Here is a 21,958-nt window from a genome sequence, read left to right on the forward strand (position 1 = left end):
GGATCGCCAGACCGTGACGCCTCTCCAAAATATTGGAAGACTGGGACCTCTTTCCAGGTCACCAGCATACTCGCCATTGTTCCTCTGGTGTCCTGGAGATCACAATTCATCACTGAACACAATGTGTCGCCATTCAATAGCAGTCCGTGCTTCCCAGTCACAACACCACTCCAAAGACAGCCGTTTGTGTTGCGGTGTTAATGACAGTCTAAGATTGGAATGGTAATTATCTAGTCCAGCTGGTGCTAGTTTCCAACCAATGGTTATGGATGACACAACGTTGCAGGGAGTCCATTACTTGTTCCCAGATGGCAAGTGCAGATGTGAATGGTTACAATGTTCTTGGTGCACAATACAGTGATTGCCAGATACTGTCAACTCGAGCCTTAACGGCGAATATCCCTGCCCTCACATCCCCATTAGCTCACAGTGTTATTGTAAATTCATATTTATTCTGATGAGCTGTGGTCCTTTACCATCATCCAGGATCTATACCAATGTGAAATAAAGAAGAAACAAAATTGAAAAACGTACAATGTTGAAAGCTAATGCAATAAACCAATCGTAATTTGGTAGCCTACTTGTGAGAGATAAAAACAATAAAGCCTTTGCATGATATATACCACGAAACATGAGAATACCATCAATACCACAGTCACAATTATTGTGCACAACAGGATATGGTACGAGGGGTGTTTGAAAAGTTCATACAAAAATTAAAACTACTTACGTGTTTGGGGTAAAGCATTTTTATTTTCCGACATAGTCTCCTTTTAGACTTACACACATCGTCCAAAGCTGTTCTAATTTGTTGATCCCTTTTGAATAGTAAGAATTGTCCAAGGCTCCAAAATAGCTATTAGTTGCTGCAATCACCTCCTCATTTGAATAAAATCTTTGTCCTGTGAGCCATTTCTTCAAATTGGGAAACAAATAGTAGTCCGAGGGAGCGAAGTCTGGAGAATAGGGGGGATGTGAAATGAGTTGGAATCCTATTTCCATCAATTTTGCGACCACAACTGCTGAGGTGTGTGCTGGTGCACTGTCGTGATGGAAAAAGACACTTTTGCAGTCCAATCGCCGGCGTTTTTCTTGCAGCTCGGTTTTCGAACAGTCCAATAACGATGAATAATATGCACCTGTAATAGTTTTACCCTTTTCCAGATAGTCGATGAGGATTATCTCTTGCGGATCCCAAAAGACAGTCACCATAACCTTTCTGGCCAAAGGAATGGTCTTTGCCTTTTTTGGTGCAGATCCTCCCTTGGTAACCCATTGTTTAGATTGTTGTTTGGTCTCAGGAGTAGTAATGTATCCATGTTTCATCCACAGTGACGAAACGATGCTTAAAGTCCTGCAGATTCTTCCTGAACAGCTTCAAACCATCCTTGCAACACTTCACATGATTCTGTTTTTGGTCAAGCGTGAGCAATCACGAAACCCATCTTGCGGATAATTTTCTCATGTCCAAATGTTTAAGCAAAATATTATGTACCCATTCATTCGAGATGCCCAAAGCACTAGCAATCTCACACACCTTAACTCTTTTGTCATCCATCACCGTATCATGGATTTTATCAATGATTTCTGGAGTCGTAACCTCCACAGGGCGTCCAGAACGTTCAGCATCACTTGTGCCCATATGGCTACTCTGAAAATTTTGAAACCACTTATAAACTGAACGCGCAGAGTCACCGTAATGTTTATAATTTACTCACCACATGAAATTCTTTTTCGTCCATTTTTTTGACAATCACTCGACTTCCTTGATTCACATGAAAGCCAAACACAAAGAAATAGACCAATATGGCTGAAACTTGGTGTGCGTTCTTTCCAAAGATGCTATTAACTAAACATGACCTTGATACGCGCTAGTGGTGCCAGCTCTCAGACTTTGCACGGACTTTTCAAACGCCCCTTGTATATTTCTGCCGTTGATTGTAGCCTGAAGAAATATTCATTATGCCTATCACAGAGAGTTGCAGCTCTCATCATTTACAGTGTCTCTGATGGTGTATACATGCATGAAGCTACATCGACAACCAACCCTGTCTTCTAAGTGCTTCACTTCTTTTATCAGGCAGTGGTATTTGAAAATAATAGCTTGATCAAGTCCAGCAATTAAAAGAAATGAAAAAGTACACTGAAATACAGTACCGTTTGTTGATGATCAGGTTATAACTCAAACTGAGGATGGTGTTTGAAGTTCTGTGTACTGCTGTAAAAATATTTACTTGGGTTATAACATGAAAATCTCTACACAAAAGATCAAAACTATGGCTTCTGGAGGCAAATATCCACACTGAACAAAAGTAGCCCTAAGTAACGGACTTGTTGAGCAAGCATCTCATTTCTAATACCTTAGCTGTGCCATAACTTAAGTCATTGATCTTGAACTTGATCACAAACTGAATAAGTACGAGGTTATATGTGGTACAATCCAAAAAACATTGTCAAGGAAAACCAGAAAAGAAACTAGAATTAAATTTAATAAAATGATGGCTGTGTCAATTTTGTTCCATCACTCAGAGACATGGGTAATGAGTATTAAACTTCTTAGTAAGGTACAAGGATCAGAAACAAGATTTTTGAGATCTGTGAAATGTTGCACAAGATTGGATATATTTATAAATGACAATGTGTGCAGGGAACTGATTATTTTTGAAATAGAGGGTATAATTAACAGAAATAAAAAGTGACACTCATACCTGAGAAAGCTACCAAGAGATGTTTTATTACAAAGGTAAAATGGTAAAAGATAATGGAAGATGAAGGAAACACTCGCAACAACTTTGTCTGTGATCAGAACAGGCAAATCAGAAACTTCTTAAAAAAAGAAGGAGGTATCTGTGTGTGTCTTCAGTTTAGTCATTTGTGTTACTAGCCATTGTCAGTTTTGAAGTTATTGTTTAATTTTAGGTTTCTATTTCATCTGAGATGCCCAGAATAAAAATTGTAAATATATTACAAAACACTGTCACAGATACAAATATACTGAAATATATTGTTGAGGAACATTTACGTAAGTGTTCTGTCAATGAAGTAGTTTACAGTAGCAGAAGAGGAAGTGATGGCATTCTCAGAATCTTCTTTAGGTATAAGAATTTATACCAACTTAGATACAGCATTTATCTTGGGTATGTAGACGCCAATGTTTCATGAAGATGGAAGAAGGAAAAGACAGCATATAGTGGAGATGCTGAGTCACAGAAAGGTACAACAAAGAGACTGCTAAACAAGTGAGCTTTCTGCCAAAAGGTCTTTTTAAAAAAGTAGCCTTTTTGCTGAAAGATCACTTTTTTTTAGCAGTCTTTTTGTTGTGCCTGACTACAACTCAGTATTTCCACTAAAAGAAGAGTAGCAATCTATCTTATTCATAATATTATCATTATTCCATCCCGAATTTTCCATTGTTAAGAGACTTATCTTAGAAGAAAGATTAAGAAAAGGCAAACCTACGTTTCTAGCATTTGTAGACTTAGAGAAAGCTTTTGACAATGTTAACTGGAATACTCTCTTTCAAATTCTGAAGGTGGCAGGGGTAAAATACAGGGAGCGAAAGGCTATTTACAATTTGTACAGAAAACAGGTGGCAGTTATAAGAGTCAAGGGGCATGAAAGGGAAGCAGTGGTTGGGAAAGGAGTGAGACAGGGTTGTAGCCTCTCCCCGATGTTATTCAATCTGTATATTGAGCAAGCAGTAAAGGAAACTTTTGTGGCGGCGTTCGTAGCGACAAACAATTCGCTGTAGAAATGGCTTACGAAGTCACCGCCACACTTTTAATAGCGGGCCGACCGGTCCGCTGGAACAGTGAACAGAAAGATGAAAACCCAAACACTCTGATTAAATAAAAGTCGGTACTTATCTTTATTAACAAAGATACAGAAACACAGTAGTGAACTCCGTGTCTACAGAAATCTGTCTAGTTCGAGTCGGAGCGGCTAGGTCAGCGTTGGCTGACGACAAACAACAAATCTGCTGCGATGAACACACAACTGACTAGCAAGTACACAATTTGGTGGGGAGTATACAACTGAGCGGCGAATACAGAACTGTCCTAGCGCTCGCGACTCCAGCGCTTAAGAAGCCAGAAGCCAGCGGTGGCGCGCGCAGACTTGCGGCGATTTCCTGTCTCGCTGGCGCTGCTTATGCGGACGGCGTCCAGACTTTGATGCTGCCAACCTTTTGGCAGCGGTCGCGGGTGGCATTACTGGCTAGGATATAACACTCCTCCCCCCCAAATCGCCGCACCGTCGTTGAATAATGACGTGGCGAGCGTCGACGGCGGGGGAGGGGTCTGGCCGCAGGCGTAGCAGAAGAGACCGGGGCGGAGACTGTTGTCGGTGGCAGTCCCCGGTCCGCACCCCAGCATTGGCTGCGCGGGGCCTCGGGAAACACCGACTGAAAACCGAGGTCAGGGTGCACGCCTGTGACCACGGGCGCAGCTTCTGGTACTGGACGCGACGGGGCGTCGGGACCCACGAAGAGAGGCAGCGTCTCCTGACGTTGCGTCGACGGCTGCCGAGTGGGCGCCGGACAAGGCGCTGCGGTGTCAGACTCCTTGGGGGTGCCCAAGGAAAGCGGTTGCAGGACAGGCTGCACAGCCACCGCTTGGGAAGGCGGCCCGGCTGAGGAGTCTACGTCCATCAGCTCCGAAGGCGGTGGCGACTGAAGAGGGACCGCAGGCGCCGGAGCGACCACCTGGGGCGCTCCCGGATGAAGCTGCGCGGGAGGCATCAACGGGACGGACTGTCGGCGTGGTAGCGGCGACGGCTGCTGCTGCTGCCCTACGGGCGGCAGCGAAGTCGGAAGGCGCGGCTGGAACCCGCCGCGGACCAAATCTGTGGACAAAGAACGAGCGGCAGAATCCGGGCGGCCAGCGCGGCGTAACTGGTTCTGATGCCTCCTGTGCACCCCAGTAGCACCTTGAACAGTATAAAAACCGCGACCCTGGACACTTATCACGGTACCACGTTCCCAACGACGGCGACCGTGATAAACTCTGAAAAAACGGCGTCGTTGCGCTGAAAACGCGTGCGATGCTCAGAAGCCGCGGGTCGATCCGGGGGGTGCAACAACCGTAGTAGGGTGCGATGACGACGGCCGTGGAGAAGCTCCGCAGGCGAAGGGCCGTCGCGTGGCGTGGTCCGGTACGACGACAGGAACGTGATGAGGGCCTGCTGACGAGAGTGCGTAGCACGAAGGCGGTCCATATGATCCTTGAATGTGCGTACAAAACGTTCCGCTGCACCATTCGATTGAGGGTGGAACAGTGGAGTAAGAACATGGCGAATGCCATTGGCAGAACAAAAACTTTCAAATTCAGCAGAGGTAAATTGTGGACCATTGTCAGACACTAAAACTTCTGGAAGACCCTCAATACAAAAAATTGAAGTCAACGCCTGTATAGTTTGTGCAGACGTTGTAGACTGCATGGGCACAACAAACGGAAAATTACTAAATGCATCTATCACGATGAGCCAACGAGAATTCCAATATGGACCAGCGAAATCAATATGTACTCGCCGCCAGGGACCGGCAGGGCGTGCCCACTCAAAATAGCGTTGAGGCGGAGCAGCTTGGTGTTCGGCACACGTCGAACAATCTGTAGACATCTGCGTAATCTGCTTATCAATACCGATCCATGTACGATGACGGCGGGCAAGCTGCTTGGTGCGGACCACTCCCCAATGACCTTGATGCAACAAGTCGAGGACCTTGGATTGGAACACTTGGGGAACCACTACACGAAGCTGGTCATTCTCGGTGCGTAACAGCAAAACTCCGTGCGAAACAGACAACAGATGACGTTGCGGACAATAGCGACGAACCACAGGATCCGATATGTCCTTTGCCTTGGACGGCCAACCACGTTGAACAAAACGTAATAGTAAACTCAGATGAGGATCCGTAGCTGTCTCACGTGCCACCTGACGATAATCAATCGGAAAATCCCGGAGGGATTGATGCTCATCAGCGTCAATCTGATGGCAAGAGTCGTCAGAGGAATCGAAGACATCATCCGCAGCAATCGGCAATCTAGAAAGCGCGTCAGCGTTTGCATGCTGAGCTGTAGGGCGATACAGTATCTCATACTGGTATTGTGATAACAAAAGAGCCCAACGTTGTAGTCTCTGAGCTGTCCGCTGAGGAACTGGTTTAGACGGATGAAACAGTGACGTCAGGGGCTTGTGATATGTTATTAAATAGAATGGTCTACCATAGAGGTAGTGATGGAATTTTGTGACACCGAACACAATAGCCAACGCTTCCTTGTCCAATTGGCTATAATGACACTGAGCTTTGTTTAGCAATTTAGAGGCGAACGCAATAGGACGTTCGGTGTTACCGACTCGGTGAGACAACACAGCACCGAGGCCGAAAGAGGAGGCATCACAAGTTAACACCAGAGGCTTGTTAGGGTCGTAATGGACCAGACAACGATCATTCAATAAAGCCTCTTTAAGCTGCTGAAAGGCTGATTGGCAATCAGCTGACCACACAAACGGAACATTCTTACGGCGGAGACGATGCAACGGTGCAGCAATCTGTGATGCATTAGGTATAAACCTAATATAATATGTCAATTTGCCAAGAACTGCTTGCAATTCATGCAGATTGCGAGGGGCGGGCAAATCACGAATAGCTGCTAAATGTGACTGGGAGGGATGAATGCCTTGAGCATTAATAACATGTCCCAGATACTCCATCTCCGTAAGGAAAAATGAACATTTATCGATGTTGCAACGTAGGCCTGCCTGAGACAACACTGTAAACAAACACTCCAAATTACGGAAATGTTCAGCAGGCGTCCGACCGGACACAACAATATCGTCTAAATAGTTGCAACACGATGGCACATTAGCCAGAAGTTGTGACAAAAACGCTGAAAAACAGCTGGAGCTGACGCACAACCAAAAGGCAAACGCAGAAAACGGAACAACCCCAGCGACGTGTTTATGACAAAATACTGTTGTGATTGCTCGTCGAGGGGCAATTGCAAATATGCTTCACGGAGATCAATTTTGGAAAAGAAACGAGCTTCCCCTAACTTATCCATCAGCTCGTCCGGTCTAGGCAAAGGAAAAGAATCAATGACAGTCTGAGGATTAACTGTCGACTTAAAATCAGCACACAAACGTAACTTGCCAGACAGTTTCTTTATAATAACTAAGGGAGAAGCCCACTGGCTCGCTGAAACGGGTTGAATAACACCGTTGTTTTGCCAACGACGAAGTTCATCTGCTACAGGTGCCCGGAGGGCGTGAGGCACTGGACGAGCACGAAAAAATCGAGGCTGAGCATTATCTTTTAACGTAATATGAGCGGCAAAGTTCGCAGCACAACCTAGTTCGTCTTTAAATATGTCACTGTATTGTTTACACAAATCGGTTATGCTGTCTTGAGGAACAACAACAGAATTAATTTGCAACACATTGTCTTGGATAGACAGGCCAAACAAGTCAAAACAGTCTAATCCGAAAATGTTTACACTGTCTGTAGCGCGGAGCACTGTGAATGAAATTGTTTTTGTATTGCCACGGAATGTGGCTGGCACGCTACATACACCTAACACAGGAATTTGTTCTCCACTATAAGTAGCCAAAGAATGTTTTGCCGCTGAAAGTTTAGGGCGGCCGATAGCCGCATACGTAGCACTATTTATGAGAGTCACAGACGCACCAGTGTCTAATTGAAAATTGAAGGTCTTATCCTGGATGCGTAGCTTCACAAATAGTTTATTACACTGTCTCTGGATCGGTGCAGCGGAGGCGGAAGACGCAAAATCAGCGCGTTTAGCGCGTGTTCGCTGCTTACGACAACTCGTGGGTTGGGCGGGTGGAACAACTACTCCCGCTTCACTTGCAGTCTGTACATTACTTTTTACAGCGTTTGAATTACGCTTGGGTCGCATAGCAGAGGGCTGGGTGGGTGGCTTATTGCGAACAAGTTTATTACCCACACGAACCGTGGAAGAGTCTTTAAACGCGACCTTCTGGGCGGGCTGGCTTTGAAGAACATGAATATCCATGGGTTGGGCAGCACTAGAATTGTTCTTGCGTTTACGCAAACAAACAGTCTGGATGTGTCCTTTCCTTTGACAAAAGTGACAAACCGCGTTTCTTAACGGGCAACGTTCACGAGGATGAGCAAGAACACACTTAGGGCAAGACTTAACTCTATCATTTTGCACACGCGGCTGACGAATGTGTTTAACATGACGCGGCCGGCTAGTGTTTACAGTCTAACTCTGCCGGTGGGGCCGCGGGCGTGACATAACTTGCTTAGCACAGGCAATTTGAGAAATACATGGCTGATCTAACTCACACTCAGCATAGTCAAAAGTATCTTGGGCTTCAATAATGTTCATCACAGTCTCTAATGACGGGTCAGGCAACTTTAAGATAGCAGCACGAATACGAGAATCTGCAATGTTTTGAGTAATAGCGTCTCGTAACATGACATCACTGTAGGAAGCTCCACACACACAATTAAATCGGCACTGACGGGTGAGGCCCCGTAAATCTGTTATCCACTGTTTATTAGATTGATGTGGCAGTTTCTTTAATCTGAAGAACTTGAATCTGGCTGCTGCCACATGAACTCGCGACTCGAAATACTCAGCAAGCTTGTTAACAACAACGTCATAGTCTAAAGCTTCTGGCTTGGATTCCGGGAACAACTTACAAAGTAGTCGATAGACTTCCACGCCTGCAGTGGAAATTAAATAAAGCTGCCGCTCAGTACCCGTGATTTTGTAGACTGTCATGTGCGCCTGCAACTGCGCGAAATATTCTCGCCATTCTTCTCTTGATGCATCAAAAGCACGGAAAGGCGGTGCTGCCTGTGCTTGTTCCTTTTGTGTTGGAGGATTAGCCGCTTGTTTGGCGATTGCTTCCACCAGACATTGTATTTGCTGACTCTGTAACAAGATCAACTGTTGTAATTCGGCAGACATAGTGAACACAAATTAAACCAGCCCCCAAAATTTTATCGCTATAATTAATATAACCAGAAACAAGTTGAACCAGCCCTGCACACGAGTTCGGAAGCCCTCGTCGCCAGTTTTGTGGCGGCGTTCGTAGCGACAAACAATTCGCTGTAGAAACGGCTTACGAAGTCACCGCCACACTTTTAATAGCGGGCCGACCGGTCCGCTGGAACAGTGATCAGAAAGATGAAAACCCAAACACTCTGATTAAATAAAAGTCGGTACTTATCTTTATTAACGAAGATACAGAAACACAGTAGTGAACTCCGTGTCTACAGAAATCTGTCTAGTTCGAGTCGGAGCGGCTAGGCCAGCGTCGGCTGACGACAAACAACAAATCTGCTGCGATGAACACACAACTGACTAGCAAGTACACAATTCGGTGGCGAGTATACAACTGAGCGGCGAATACAGAACTGTCCTAGCGCTCGCGACTCCAGCGCTTAAGAAGCCAGAAGCCAGCGGTGGCGCGCGCAGACTTATGGCGATTTCCTGTCTCGCTGGCGCTGCTTATGCGGACGGCATCCGGACTTTGATGCTGCCAACCTTTTGGCAGCGGTCGCGGGTGGCATTACTGGCTAGGATATAACAGAAACAAAAGAAAAATTTGGAGTTGGTATTAAAATTCATGGAGAAGAAATAAAAACTTTGAGGTTCGCCGATGACATTGTAATTCTGTCAGAGACAGCAAAGGACTTGGAAGAGCAGTTGAACGGAATGGACATTGTCTTGAAAGGAGGATATAAGATGAACATCAACAAAAGCAAAACGAAGATAATGGAATGTAGTCAAATTAAATCGGGTGATGCTGAGGGAATTAAATTAGGAAATGAGACACTTAAAGTAGTAAAGGAGTTTTGCTATTTAGGGAGTAAAATAACTGATGATGGTCGAAGTAGAGAGGATATAAAATGTAGACTGGCAATGGCAAGGAAATCGTTTCTCAAGAAGACAAATTTGTTAACGTCGAGTATAGATTTAAGTGTCAGGAAGTCGTTTCTGAAAGTATTTGTATGGAGTGTAGCCATGTATGGAAGTGAAACATGGACGATAACTAGTTTGGACAAGAAGAGAATAGAAGCTTTCGAAATGTGGTACTACAGAAGAATGCTGAAGATAAGGTGGGTAGATCACGTAACTAATGAGGAGGTATTGAATAGGATTGGGGAGAAGAGAAGTTTGTGGCACAACTTGACTAGAAGAAGGGATCGGTTGGTAGGACATGTTTTGAGGCATCAAGGGATCACAAATTTAGCATTGGAGGGCAGCGTGGAGGGTAAAAATCGTAGAGGGAGACCAAGAGATGTATACACTAAGCAGATTCAGAAGGATGTAGGTAGCAGTAGGTACTGGGAGATGAAGAAGCTTGCACAGGATAGAGTAGCATGGAGAGCTGCATCAAACCAGTCTCAGGACTGAAGACCACAACAACAACAACAATAAGAGAAGGAATAGTTTAAGAAGAGAAATTCCAAAGTTAGTATGATGTGGGCAGGTATTAGAATGTGTTGGTGTTTATTATGGGGTGGATAAATAACAGTTACATCATTCATAATACTCTTATTCACATATCTGCATTACATTTGAGAGAATATGGAATAGTTGTAGGTAAACAACTAGAATTCACTCAGATACAGATTTATTCACACTTAGCTTCTACACAGATACAAGTCTGGAAGCTAACTGCCATTAGCTTCGAACACCCTGCCCAAAGCCCTCTCCTCAAAGATAGCACACTTACGCACAGAACAAATATCGATATTTATGGCGCTCTACGCCACATAGCCCCCCCCCCCCCCCGCACAGTATGGAGTACGTCCCTGTGAATGGGGGGGTGAGAAGTTAGGAAGGTAACGTACAGTTCTTCTGCGTCAGGCGTAAGTGGTCGACTGGTAGGAGACCGGGGGGTGAAACCCGGTACGTCGACGGTGAAGTCAGCAAGCAACGCCGGCGGCTGAAGACGACTTCCCGTCCTGGAGTGGAGGTGTAGCACTTCGTCGGGCGGCAGGCAGAGAATCACCTTGCCAGAAGGCCTAACAAAGGCACGCAAATTGCCACATGCAGCACTTCCGCTCAATTTAAAGCGGCGCACCACACGAGATTCTGCACTTCCTCCCTCAACATTGTCACACGCGAGTACCACACACACCGTATTGCCATCTACGACAACAGATAATTTATCTATGTCATCAGGGTGCACATGTGTTGTGAATTCTTGGATGGCACCTGTACGAGTAATGGTAGGGAGGCAAGGAGGTGTGGGAAAGCCATGGCAGGGGGAAGCATCTGCTAAGAGGGGGTGGCAGGTGCACTGGACTGCGCAGGAGACGACCTCGGGCGATCAGCTGACATACGAGGGAGCGTGACCGAAGGCAACGAGGAGCCAGCGTGGATTGAACGGCGTGACAAAGAGCTGTCACACGAAGATGGTAACACAATGGTAGAATCCGAGTGGTTGGCAGTTCAACTGCGAGGGCTGTGAGGAGTGAAGCCCCGAAAAGATTGGCGCCTGTAGTACCTCTGTGGGCACAGTGAGTGTGTCAGGCAACTCTTGTTGGTTTGTGGCTGATGCATGTCTGTGGGTACTGATGGGAAGTGAGTAACAAAGGCAGTCAGAGAGCTGGTGTGTCTCAGAAAGTTCATCCTCATTGGTGCAGATGCGGCGGTGGAGCATTTCATCATCATTCTGGGGTTGAGTCCATGCCACATGAGTGTCCACATGGAGCTGTTGGACATCCTGAATGTGTCTGACATAATCGACACATTTGTCTCAGATACTGCTCAGAAGATGATTTAGTTGCACCACACAGTCACAGGTCGGTGCCTTTGTGTCACATTGGCGAAGTGGCAGGATCACTGATTCTCTTGACAGAATGTCCAGAAGGTGAGTGTTTTAACTCACTTGTGTGCAATAAGGGAACAAGGTGGAAGGCCTGAAGGAAATGGGTGCCGAGAACTGGTTTGCTCGTGCCATCAATTATGAAAATCCTAGTGAGAGGTGTGGAGAATCTCAGTTTGAGTGTGTGGGATTGAGAACGGTGAACAGTAATGATGAAGTCATTGGTGGCCTGCATCTGACATCAGTAGGGAAGGTGAAGGCAGTGAAGTGCTAACCTGAGAACTGGCATCAATGAGGAAGACTACTGTATTGGTCAAGGATATAGAGTATATTATTTACTGTATTGAGGAGTGCGAGTCATTTTTATGGTGATCGAGGCAACATAGGCATGTGATGGCTTGGGTTGCCTCTCCCCTGCAATGCGCCAAGTTTGTTTGTTGACAGGGCTGTTGGCAGCTATGTGAAGTACACCAAAAGTGCGCATAGTACCACCAGTAGAACGACTGCACATTCATAGCATCTGGTGCAAAGGAGGCAACAGTGGTGGCAGTGTATGTTTTGTCAACACTCCGGGCATTTACTGTGCTACTTACAGTGATGTCAGCATCGGACAGTGTTAGGAGTGCTTGGCGGCAGTTGAAGGCAGCATGCAGACAGGTCTGTGGTGGTAATGCATCACAACTGGCACCATTATTGTTGGTATTGTTGATTCAGTGTCAGTGTTGAATAAGGGCAAAAATTTGATCAGCCAAGTGAAGATTGGTATCTGGAGGTTGATGGTCAGTTGTTGCTATCGTTATTGGAACTTGCTTAGGGAGTTTAACCACCCAAAGTGTCCATAAGGCCTGATCAGACATTAGATGTGGGTCAATCTTTATGCAGAGGCCCTGCCACAGTTGGAATGGAGTCCAATCTTGTAAATGTTCATCATGCATCACATGATGTAGTTGTTCATCAAGGGTGCATGACAAGCACCATAGGAGCATTGTTTTCACTGTCAGATACTTGTCACTGAGTGGTTGTACAAGAATGGTCTTGTTGATGGTGTCTGCTTGGCTACCCAGGTGGTTAAGTAAGGCTACATATTTCATATCATCAGAGACAATAAGGTTCACAGCAAAGATGCTTTCCACGATAGCAAACCAAACATCAGTGTCATCAGCTCATTTGTGCATACAGCTGGTGTGTCAGCCAGTAATGCATGAACATGGACCGAATGAGGTGTCACGATTGGAATATGATATGTGGCCAGTGAGTACAAAGTCTAGTACATGCAAATGGAAACACGAAAGCAGTTGGGAGTTTAGTTGAACTGCACCAATGCAAACATTTATGTGAGGCTGCAGAAGTCACTGCAGCAAAGTCAGTAAGAGGATTGTCCACTGTACAACATTGTTGTGCAGTCACGTTCGTCAGTAAAACACTGGTATGTGGAGTGTCACTGTCACTTTCTATCACTCGTGAAGCATAAGGTTCATTGTCTGTGTTTTCTGTTAGCAAAGAATGTGGAACAGCATCATGATTTACAAAATTTGTAGAACAGTGGGTGCAGGAAGGCCACAATATCAGATTGAACTAAATGAATTTGCACAAATGAACATTACATGGTACTCGGCATCACCAATTCTAGAATTCCAGTGCATAGTGATGACAGATAATAAAGAACACTATACATATAGAGTACAAAACACACTTTATTTAAGGAAATGATGTGACACGTACAGGACTCCACCACCTTGTGCTACGAAGCCACAGACCGAACTGTACAGTCAGACAGAGTCTGCACCATACCTTTCACTGGGCAGTAATATTGTTGTTCCTACAAACTAATTAATAATTAACACTAACTATGATGGTCAGTAATATGATGAAAAGGCTGTTACCCAGATATATGTGTATAGTATGCAGCAGGTCTCATTGACTCAAGGAAGCCAAGAAAGTTTCCAGGGAACAATAATCATGCTGATAGTGCATTCAGTTTGCTTGAGCTTCAGCAGATACATTAAACGAAGAGAATCAACTAAGCTACATTACCTTGTATTCTAACAATGGAAACTCCAGGTTGCAATATCAACAATATAGGGAAAAGATAGATTGCTACATGCCGTAAATTTGACACACTGAGTTGCAGACAGGCTTAACGAAAAGACACTTTTGCATTAGCTTTAGGCCAAACCCTTTGTCAGAAAAGGAAACACACACACACACATTCATTCACACAAGCAAACACATCTCATTTACATATGACTGCCATCTCTGGCAGATCGGACTGGAATGCATGCCTGCCTGCCTGCAACTCAGCTATCATTGTTACACTGAGCAGAAATCTATCTTTTTCCTTATATTGTTGTTACTTTGTATTTATCATGACGGTGTTTAAAGTGAGCTGTCAACACATGAACAGTAGTCTGCTAGAATTGATGATAGAGTGGTAACTATATTCAGATCCCCATATGAGAAGAATGAAGCATAATTTTCAATGGCCATACCAGATTTGTAGTACTGCAGATATGCATGAGATTCATACCAATCACATTTGATTTTGGATCTTCAGAACATGCAGAGATGTGCATTAAGATTTGTTTCAATTTATGTTGAATGATGTAGTAGTGGCAGTAGCATGATTAATGGATTGAAATGGAATTCATTATGAAGCAAAAGTTGTAGATGAATAAGTATCTGCTGCAAAGTTCTTATAGGTTTCCTTCCATGGACTAGTATTAAACATAAGTTTTAGTGTGAAGGAGTGGAGAAACTATAAAAATAGATGTGCTCCATTGCAAAAAGTCAGTCAGTAGATTCTCCTACACATTTATATGGAATGCAAAGGGGGGACACAGGGTGCAAAAGAGATCTTAAGCTGAAGATCTAGACTGATAGAATGTTTCACAAGTAGACTAAATTTGTGAACTGAATGATCCATAGACTTGAAGTGATCAGTACTATTAGCACATCAATTTCACATATTCGTAGTCCATATTGTCACAAAAATGTGAAAATTTTATTACAATTTAAGGTAATTATAATTAATTGCATTCTTCAGTCTTCAATCCCTGAATTTTTTCTGAATGTTTAAAGGTATGTTGCATGCAAAGGCATCTATACTGTGAACATAATTTTATTCTGTTTAGGAACAGAAATACCTGTAATGACAGATACATAGAATAAAATTGTGATGAAATTTCAGAATGTATATTTAACTTTAAAGAGTACTATACCACCTGTCAAAAGACAATGAAGCATCCAGAATAAATGGTCAGATGTCATTCTAACTTTGAACATATGTACACAAAGGGTGGATATATAACTGATTAGAGTTGCAATTCACTGTGACGGGTAGAATGGAAAACAGACAGCAATATAGTTGTTTGTGTGCATGTTTAGTGTTGTTAAAAGGGCTGGTAAGGCATATAGGGGATATTTACAGTGTCATTTTGACCAATCTCTATGAAGGAGACAAAGATGATGCATACTCATATGAGAAAATGTTATCAGTACCTGACAGAGTTTGAAAGAGGCCTCGTTGTGGGTCTCTATTTGGCTGGCTGGTCAAATCTTGCAATTTCCATTTTTGCAGCTCTCAGATGTGACAGAGACCCAAAGTTGGACTGCGTGAAGGCATGCATACTCATTGTTAAGCTTTTGGTCACCCCTGTCCAACCACCAAAATTCATTTTAACCTCTTCCTCTCTGCATCTACCATTTGAGATCTCCCTGCAATATTCTGTTTCCCACAGCTATGGTGAGAGACTAACAGCAGCCAGACTATGGAATTATCACCCCATGTTTAGGCAGCTATTAAAACCACAATACAAATGGCTGCATTTGGAATGGTGCCACGACTGAAAAGCATGAATTGCTGATGAATGGTATCACATTGTGTACAGCAATAATCTGGTTCTCCACTACCCCAGGTAACCATCATTATTGATTATGGAGGTGACCAAGGGAGAGGTCCTCTCCTTCCAAAGTTCAGGAGAAGCACAGCAGTGTTACTCCTGTCATTATAGTGTGGGGAGCAATCAGTTATAGCTTCTTGTGTTACCTCCCATGCAACGGTATCATGGTGTCATTTTTCAACAGGACACTGCTCATCCACACATAGTATGTTTATACAGAATGAATTTGTCATTCTGCAGTGGAGTGTATGCTGGTATGAAACTTCCTGGCAGATTAAAACTGTGTGCTGTACAGAGATTCAAAATCATGACATTCACATTTTGCAGGCAAGTGCTCTACCAACTGAGCCACCCAAGAATCACTCTCAACCCATTGTCACAACTTTACTTTTACCAGCACTTCATATCCTATCTTGCAAACTTCACAGAAGCTCTCCTGCAAAACTTACAATACTAGCACTCCTGGAAGTAAGAATATGGTGGAGACAGGGCTTAGCCACATGCTAGGGGATGTTTCCAGAATGAAATTTTCACTCTGCAGCAGAGTGTATGAGGACAGGTTGTGAGTCATGCTTGGGTAGCTCAGTTGGTAGAGCATTTGCCCATGAAAGTTCAAGTCTCAGTCTGCCACATAGTTTTAATCTGGTAGGAAGTCTTATATCAGCACACGCTCCACTGAAGAGTGAAAATTCCATTCTGAAAACATCCCCCAGGCTGTGGCTAAATCATGTCTCCACAGTATCCCTGTGGCTAAGGCATGTCTCCACAATATCCTTTCTTTTCAGAGTGCTAGTCTTGCAAGTTTTGCAGGTGAGCTGCTGTGGAGTTTGAAAAGTAGGAGATGAGGTGTTGGTGGAAGTAAAACTGTGAGGATGGGTTGTGAGTCATCCTTGGGTAGCTCTGTCAGTAGCACCCTTGCTCAAGAAAGGCAAAGGTCCCAAGTTGAAGACTTGGTCCTGCACACAGTATTAATCTGCCAGGAAATTTCATGGCATGTTGATACTTTATGCAGAAAGGAAGTTCAGGATACTTATATTAGTTATCAGTGTGCTGGTAGCTGGTGAAACGATATAGTTGTCTTCTCCAGGTTCAAAATTTCTTCTGTGAGATTCATAATAAAATGGAACTTTCTTGTCATAAATAAAATTCTGGTCATAAATTTAGTTGAAATTTTTGGTTTATTCTATCAGCAGCAATAATTTTTCAAGAGGACATTTCTTTTTGTAAATGTACAGATTTTGAAGTTTTATTAAACTACATATTATTTTCTATTCTGTAGTAGGTGTGATGGCTTTTCTGTATCTTACAAGAGTTGTTGTCATTATCAAGGTAGTTCAAGAAATATTCATTTTTAAATTGCTTCACAATGTAATATTTATGAGTAATTGCATGTTGCAAATATGGTTGTAATTATGGTTCATTAAAAAATCTTTATTTTCTCTGCTAATCATAAGAACATAAGCTGAACATTAGAACTGTGTAAAGTATAGATTTCAAAGATAGAAATTCTGGGTTTCTTAATTTATTTACAGCTTTTATATGCTGACTATTGAACATGTAAACTGTTAGCGTGGAACCTGATCCACAGCAAAAGTTGCCATACTACTCGATACATAATCAGATTCAGGCTTGAAATATCTGATACACTGTCTTAAAAACTTTATAACATGTCTCTATGAACTTTCTGCATGTTACTGAAGTACTTCTGTGGCTAGGAAGAGCCACAGGTCTGTCCCCTTCATGGAATATGTGTGGGACCAGCTCGGATGTCAACTTTGTCTGAGTGCCAGTATCCAGGTTATCAAAGAACGGTTTCAACAGATGTGGGTCAGCTTGCCTCAGAAGAGCTTTATGACACACTTCTCAGCCAAATCAGTTTTTGCATCTAGGCCAGAGGGGGTGCAACATCATTCTGATAAGTGGGCACACTCCCACATTCTTTGTAAATTTGGCTTGAATTTCAAATCACTGAAGTAACATCACATACCCAATCAACCCATGAAGTTTCACTTCATTTTCTCCTCCCCTTCTGATTACTTCACTTTTTTTGGTCAGTTAGTGTATTTCAGATATAGTTTAAATGTTCTCAATTTATTCTGTTCTTTAGTATGATACATGTCCAGTTCATAGTGTTCCTTGGCAAAATTCCTGACTTTTCCACAATATTAGGATGTTATTGATTCTTCTTTTCTGGAGACACAATAAACAAAAATATTTGTGTGTGTTTATACTTTTCATTTCAAGGAAATGTCTCAGTAAAACTGCTGAATAGGAGACTGCAGGAAAGTGCACCAACTATAGTACAAGATAGTGTTCCAGAAGGGAGTGAAAGCTGGGAATTGAAGCGACCACTTTTGACACGCCTATCAACACTTCGAGAGGTACTACAGAGCACAGTGATTTAGTGATATATTTGTCAAAATGAATGAACTGCTAGCCATATACTGATGAAGAGTTTCATGTTTTTTTTATTTCTGTTTCATACTTTTTGTGCTTCTCACTTCTTTACACTTTGCAGTGTATTAGTCACTCTTCCACATTATCATTGTTATCATTGTGTCCATTTCACCCTGTAATTTGCTCCAGCCACTACCTCTTGTTATGCCACTTTTTATTTTGTCTATATACCACCATTCTCAGTTTCTTTGCAATTTCAATCAATCCAAACACTGCTTCATCTTCCCCATTTTTTCAGACTTTAGTATCTTCTGATTACATCCCCTAGCTTATCTCCTCAGATCCCACCTTCTATGAATAATTATATCATATGGCATATTGTAATGATTGTGAAATGTTGGATGTTCCAGCTTACCTCATTCTGAAGCTCTTGCAAATAACTGTTACTCAAAGAACAGAATCAGTTTGAAATTTAAATAACAGTATTCATTATTTTACCTGTTATAGAAGTTATCATAAATCTTTTGTACAGATCTGACAGAGCTCAGCACATAATCTCTGCCTTTTAATGACCAAATGATATTGTTTAACCAAAATTTTGAGAAAAGACGAAAAGGGTACTCAGGTCAACAGTGTTGAAAAATGTTAGTTATAATTCAGACATTTTCATAGGAATGTGCAAGTCATACAGTCACCCATTGACTCTCATAAGTAAAGCATAAAGGTAAACATTCATTGAAATTGTATGTACACCATGAGCCAAAACATTATGACCAACTGCTTAGTGACTTGTTTGTCCATCTTTGGAATGAAATACATCACTGATTTTATTTATCACAGAGCCAACAGTTTTTTGCTAGTTTTGTGGAGGTATGTAACATTAGATGTTTATGCACAGGTCACATAATTTGTGTAAATAATGGGCCGTTTATTTGCATATATGGTGATAGTGCCCAATTGCAGCCCAGATAGGTTCCATAGAATTTACACCAGGTGAACTTGGCCACTGAGACATCGGTGTGAGTTCACTATGATGCTCCTTAAACCACTGTATCATGGTTCTGACTCTGAGACATGGACAGTTATTCTGCTGAAAGATGACATCGCCATTGGAAAAGACATCATGTATGAGGGAATGCAGATGGTTTGCAGCTATCAGTGTGTCTTTGATTACTGCCACAGGCCCCTGCCATGTCGGAGAAAGTCTCCCACAGCATAATACTGCTCCAAGTAGCCTGCATCCATGGCATGCTGCATTTTTTGGAACTGCCATTCACCTCAGTGACAGCATTTGTGGAGATAACTAGTGACCTAGTGTAGCAAAAATGTGATTCATCCAAAGAGCCAAAACATTTCCATTGATCAACGGTCAAATCCCAGTGGTCCTATGACCATTGCAATCATCACTGACAATGCCATTGTATCAATACGTGAAAATATAGGGTGGTCTACTGCAGAGCTTTCAACAATGTACAATGAATAGTGTGCTCCGAAACACTTGTGTGCGCACCAGCAATGTGGCCTTTCAGCAGAGATGCCACAGATCCTATCCTACTTTACAGAGCAGACAACCCCATGTTCTGTAGAGAGTTGTGGACATCCAACCATATAGCACCTAATGGTAGTTTCACTGTCCTTCTACCTCATTCCTTAGAAGCTCACAAGAGCAGCATGTGAACATTTAATCAGCTTCACTGCTTTTGAGATTTTTGCTCACAGGCTTTGCATAATAATAATCTGTTCTTTGACAAAATCACTTATCTCAATATATTTCCCCATTTGCAGCCCATAGCTTTGCTAGCGTCATCCCCATCTATCTCTGCTCCACTTACATACTTTTCGTAGCACATCACGTGCTTGCAACATCACCAGACAGCATCCAACGTTGTGGTGAGCAATGGCCATAATGTTTTGGCTTGTTGTTGTTGTTGTGGTTTTCAGTCCTGAGATGGTTTGATGTAGCTCTCCATGCTACTCTATCCTGTGCAAGCTTCTTCATCTCCCAGTACCTACTGCAACCTACACCCTTCTGAATCTGCTTAGTGTATTCATCTCTTGGTCTCCCTCTACGATTTTTACCCTCCACGCTGCCCTCCAATACTAAATTGGTGATCCCTTGATGCCTTAGAACATGTCCTACCAACCGATCCCTTCTTCTGGTCAAGTTGTGCCACAAACTTCTCTTCTCCCCAATCCTATTCAATACTTCCTCATTAGTTATGTGATCTACCCATCTAATCTTCAGCATTCTTCTGTAGCACCACATTTTGAAAGCTTCTATTCTCTTCTTGTTTTGGCTTATCAGTATAAATTGTGTTTATGAGGATTCTGCAACTCCACCAGGCAGCATCCAACCTTGCGGTGGACAATGTCATAATGTTTTGGCTATCAGTGTAAATTGTTTTTAAGAGGAAGTAATAGAATACTGTTAGCACTTAAGACCTCAAAATATCTTCTACTCTCTCCCTTAGATATAAACATTGTGTGTTTTCAGAGTTTACTTCAAAAACAACAAGAATGGGAAGTTTCTCGGAGTCAGACACCATACTCAGAACAGTCTTGGCAGTCATAATGTATTTTCACAGTCTTGGACTATGGGAGTTGTGTGGCATTCGAAATTGGTAAGGGGAGACCCTTCAATTTACAACTGTCTCTTTGCATTTTGGTATTTCATAAACAGGGTTTTTTCTCAACATGAGTATAATCTTTATTTTAATGTAATTCTTACATGCTACAATGCTTTTGGTATAAATGTTTATAATATTTCAGCGTAAGGATATTTCACATATTTCTGCTTCTGTTTTAAACACACGCAAACCATTGTTGTCAATTTTTAATGCACTCACCAGTTTACTTTCCAGCTTTACTGAATAAATTCCCCAATTTGTGTGTGGAAATAGTTTATGGCATATATAAGCATTTATTTGTTTGTATTTTTTAAAGCTTTCCCAACATAACAAATGTTGTTGAGCCTCTCAGGTATTACATCAGTTGGTTTAACTCACTTGTTAGTGGAAAACTCCATCAGAATGTTAATATGAGTCCACAAGTGCTAACAGCCATTAATCCCATTATCTTGGTAACAGTATACTTAGCATGGGGCATTGTAAACAGGCTGTCAGATGAGCTAGTTTCTCTGAAATCACAAAGTAATGGCTTCTTAGTTCTCTTTTAGCATCATCTTCTGTAGTTGAGGTGGTTTTGATAACTGGCATGCATGGGGCTTGGTTAGACACACTGGCTCTCAGACGGAAACTTTTGAGATTCTAGGCTACCATGGGAAATCCTACATTGGTCAGACCTACACCGTTATATGTGATGAACACTAGTATCATACACATTTAAGAAATGGAAAACTTAACTCATGCCAAGCATTGTCTGATTACAAGATATTCATTCATTCTGTTCTGTAGAAGTAGAGCCTCCAGGGATTTGGAATGAGCCAAGGTATAAACAAAAGAAAACTTTATATGTGTGTTGCACTAACAATAAACTATCACTATATTGCTTAGTATGGTTTATGCTTATGCTGGCTAAATATAACCTAGTAAATGGGATGGGCTTCAAAATACCAGGCTCTGCATTACTACCTCTGGGACTGTGTATCAGTAAGACTGTCTACAACTGCAGCAAGTGATGATGCAATTAACAGAGCATGGCTACGACCAAAGCAAGTAATGGGATCCAGTACTGTCTGTGCTAAATGTAATCAATTCCAAAGAACTCAGAAACACAATCGGTGGCTTTATACTTGACAGTTCACCTTATGGCCTATTTTCATTGCTATTCTACATAATAAATGCTGTTTGATATGCTCAGTTGTTTTGTTT

General features: G+C 42.6%; 1 protein-coding gene across 2 annotated transcripts in view; it reads left to right on the top strand.

Moving 5' to 3' along the window:
- LOC126253191 (uncharacterized) overlaps positions 1 to 21,958 on the top strand; it is a 181,147-nt gene that overhangs the window by 20,186 nt on the left and 139,003 nt on the right. For both annotated transcript variants that reach the window (XM_049954355.1, XM_049954356.1), the window contains exons 2-3: positions 17,976 to 18,112; positions 20,623 to 20,749. The gene's annotated coding sequence lies outside the window, so the exon portion shown is untranslated. The remainder of the gene's footprint in view (positions 1 to 17,975; positions 18,113 to 20,622; positions 20,750 to 21,958) is intronic.

This window comes from Schistocerca nitens, chromosome 4 (genome assembly GCF_023898315.1).
Source record: "Schistocerca nitens isolate TAMUIC-IGC-003100 chromosome 4, iqSchNite1.1, whole genome shotgun sequence".
Taxonomy (NCBI): Eukaryota; Metazoa; Arthropoda; class Insecta; order Orthoptera; family Acrididae; genus Schistocerca; species Schistocerca nitens.